General features: G+C 40.5%; 1 non-coding gene across 1 annotated transcript; it reads left to right on the top strand.

Moving 5' to 3' along the window:
- The first annotated feature begins 494 nt into the window (after positions 1 to 494).
- On the top strand, positions 495 to 623 carry LOC123457873. Its single transcript, XR_006635232.1, has one exon. It is a non-coding gene; the product is annotated as a small nucleolar RNA SNORA51 (small nucleolar RNA).
- Positions 624 to 3,541: the final 2,918 nt, after the last annotated feature.

Here is a 3,541-nt window from a genome sequence, read left to right on the forward strand (position 1 = left end):
GGAAGGGAAGCATGTATTTTGTTGTATAGTTTCAAACGTCGGTAGAAGCCTGGCAGAGCAGACAGCTGGGGCATCACATCGTGTCACAGCATTTGGGAGGAAGCAGCCAGAATGAGCTTGCTCTGAACCGCCAGTAGGCTGGACTAATAAACCTCACAGTCTTCCCCTAGTGACACACCTTCTCCAGCAGGGCTCTACCAGCTGGGGACGAAGTAAGAGGCTTAATCTCAAATATACGAGGTCATAGGGGCATTTTACATTCCAACTACCATAGTAGTAGAGTGCTTATATGGCCTGCACTAGGCTTGGGGTTCAATTCCCAGCACCACCCCCCTTCACACATACACAAAGTTATGAAAGCACATATTCTATAGCACAGATAGATTAAATGAGTTTCAAGAAATAACGCACTAATGTAGTGCCTGGCTTGTGGTAAGGGCTTAATAATTGACTTTTTTGTAAAATAAGTAAATAAATAATAAAATCAAGCCTAAAGACTTCTGGTGCTTACCACAGGCTGTGTTCTTACACTGCCTGTGCAGAGAGAGGAAGCAGAGTAAACCTACCACATGCACACCTCAACTGAGGCCGTGTCTGGTCTGCATTGGAATTTAGATTAAAAAGAAAAAGCATCTACCAGATATATCTGACCAAAATATCAATAGCCAACAGAGAACATAATGACAAAATTGTAAAAGTTTATAAATATGATTTGAAAATCAATATACTATATGAAGAAACCTCATTTCATCATAAAAACCATTATAATTTTAGTATTTACTTTTTTCCAGGAAGCAACGCCTTCCTCTATAGCCAAGCCTTTAATCATAACTTTTCCAAATCGTACATACACCATTCCAGTTTTTTTTTTGTTTTGTTTTGTTTTGTTTTGTTTTTGAGGTAGGGTCTCACTCTAGCCAAGGCTGACATGGAAAACACTATGTAGTCTCAGGGTGACCTCAACTCACAGTCACCCTCCTACCTTGTTTCCTAAGTGCTGGGACTAAAGGTGTGTGCCACCACACCAGGCTCCATTCCTTTTATCTTTTCATTTACATGCAATATATTTAATCACCTAACAGAAATAGATAATGCTACATATGAACACATCAGAATACGTTAAAACAAATGGTGTATTTAAAACCAAAAGATAGATGTGATGCAAAAATTTTAAGCCACTAAAAACAAACTAAGTAAAATACACTATACAGATTAACCTCAAGGAAAGTATTTAACATTTTCACTTTAAATGAAGTACGTGTAGATTGTAGATTGCAATCAGAGAATGAGTACACTGGAAAGAACATCAAGGAATAAGAAATGAGTAAATAATTGGAAATGGAATGAGAAATAGAAATTATTTTCAGTAGACCTAGTCATTAAAGTAAATGGTCAAGGGAAATGGTAATGTAAGGTAATCCGAAAGTAAAGGTATTGTGGAGGAAAATTCCACCATCAGAATCCTTTTTGGTTTCAGAATATTTTTGCCTTTCTATGTTTTTTTGCATATTTAATCATTTAAAGATGTTTTGCATTGTTGTATTTGTTTAAAGGTAGAGTTTTTAAATTCAGTACAGGTATACAATGTGCAATAATAAAATCACAATAATTAGCATTCCATCTCCTTAAATACTTATTATTCTTTTGAGTTACAAATCTTCATCCCCCTCTCTTCTAGATCATTATAAAATACATAACAAAATGTTGTAAGCTACAGTAACCCTACGCCGGCACACAACACACACTCCTCCTGCATATGTAACTGATGTTTGTCCTCATCGCTCACCAACAAACCAAGCAACATTATATAGGTTTTCTCTTTGCTCCTCATCTTTATAAACAGCATTAATATATGGGTATGAATATTAAGAAGTGCTTACTGGGCAGTTTGGTGCCCATAATATATACAGTTAGCCAGACACCAGCAGGCATTACATTCCTAGGGCCCATGACCTCCCCCATTATAGGTTTTTGACTAGGTTTTCAATATCAGGCATGTATTCCTGTTGCAGTCCGGTTCGCGTTGCTGGTAGAAATCACCTAACCAAGAGCAGCTTCTGGGAAAGAGTTTTATTTTGGCTTACAGGCTCGAGGGGAAGCTCCACGATGGCAGGGGAAAACGATGGCATGAGCAGAGGGTGGACATCACCCCCTGGCCAACATAAGATGGACCACAGCAACAGGAGTGTGTGCCAAACACTGGCATGGGAAAACTGGCTATAAAGCCCATAAGCCCGCCCCCAACAATACACTCCCTCCAGGAGGCATTAATTCCCAAATATCCATCAGCTGGGAACCTAGCATTCAGAACACCTAAGTTTATGGGGGACACCTGAATCAAACCACCACATTCCGCCCCTGGCCCCCATAAACTGATATCCATACATGATATAAAATACAATGCTTTCAGTCTGACTTTAAAAATCTCATAGTTTTTATCAATTCCAATGATGTTCATATATCCCCATAGTTCAAGATCTTTTAACTGAGCCATACTACCAAAAAATAACCTCAAAAAACCTATAATGGCACAGAATAAACATTCACACTGCAAAAGATGGCAATGGGCATAGCAAAGGAACATTCAACCAATACAAGATTTAAAACAACCAGGGCAAACATCAAACTCTGTAGCTTCAAGTCCAACAACTCTAGCCAGTGACAAATCTTCAAGTCCAATAATTCTAAGCAGCATCAAGTCTCTGGCATTCCGAGTCACGAGGAGGGCTGCCGGGCCGCGCCTCTTGCGGGGCTCGCGGGCCTCGGCCCTGGGCGCAGCCGGCACGCACCTCGGTCCTGGCCGGCGTGCGTGCTGCCACTCACCTTCCCCCGCGCCTGCATCCGGGCTTCGAGCTTCGCCGCCGAGATGCTCTCTGGGCATCTGGGCAGCTTCATATTTCTCCTTCATTTCTGCCAATTCTAGGCGAAGCAGCTCTATTTCTGGATTTTCTGGGGTAGCGGCTCCTAAGTGATGCTTTAAAAAACTAACATCAATGTTAAGAATCTACTTAAAGCTCAGTGAAACAAGTGAAATAGTTCAGAGTAGCATGAACCAGTAATACTACCAATTTTACCCAAAGATTATCCAAAGACTCACAACAGTCTTTTAATGAGCAAAAGTATTTTAAGTTAATGTGTATGGGTGGGGGGGAAGAATTCCAAAACTAAAGACTTTTCCTTCCTGACTTCAGAGATGAAAAGGATACTCCAAAGCACTCGTGGGTTTCTCCGGTTCTTCATATAAGGCCACCAGCACTGCAAATCACAGAGCAAAACCAGCAACAAGTCAAATCGGAACTGTGAGACTGAAATACTTTGTAACTCAGTAAATGTTATGCAATGCTATATGCCAAGCACACTGCTTAGACTGCGACGTCCTTGCAATGATAAACGAATCATAGTGTCCCTGTGTAATAGGGTGCTAGGGGTTCAGTAAAGTCCCTCTCATCTGTTCCCAACAAATTTATAGTCCCGTAGCAAAGAAGAGTAAGGAACGTAAGAGAGCATGAGACAATAATAATTAATAATACTATCAGTGAGT

This window comes from Jaculus jaculus, chromosome 1 (assembly GCF_020740685.1).
Source record: "Jaculus jaculus isolate mJacJac1 chromosome 1, mJacJac1.mat.Y.cur, whole genome shotgun sequence".
In the NCBI taxonomy this organism is placed as follows: domain Eukaryota; kingdom Metazoa; phylum Chordata; class Mammalia; order Rodentia; family Dipodidae; genus Jaculus; species Jaculus jaculus.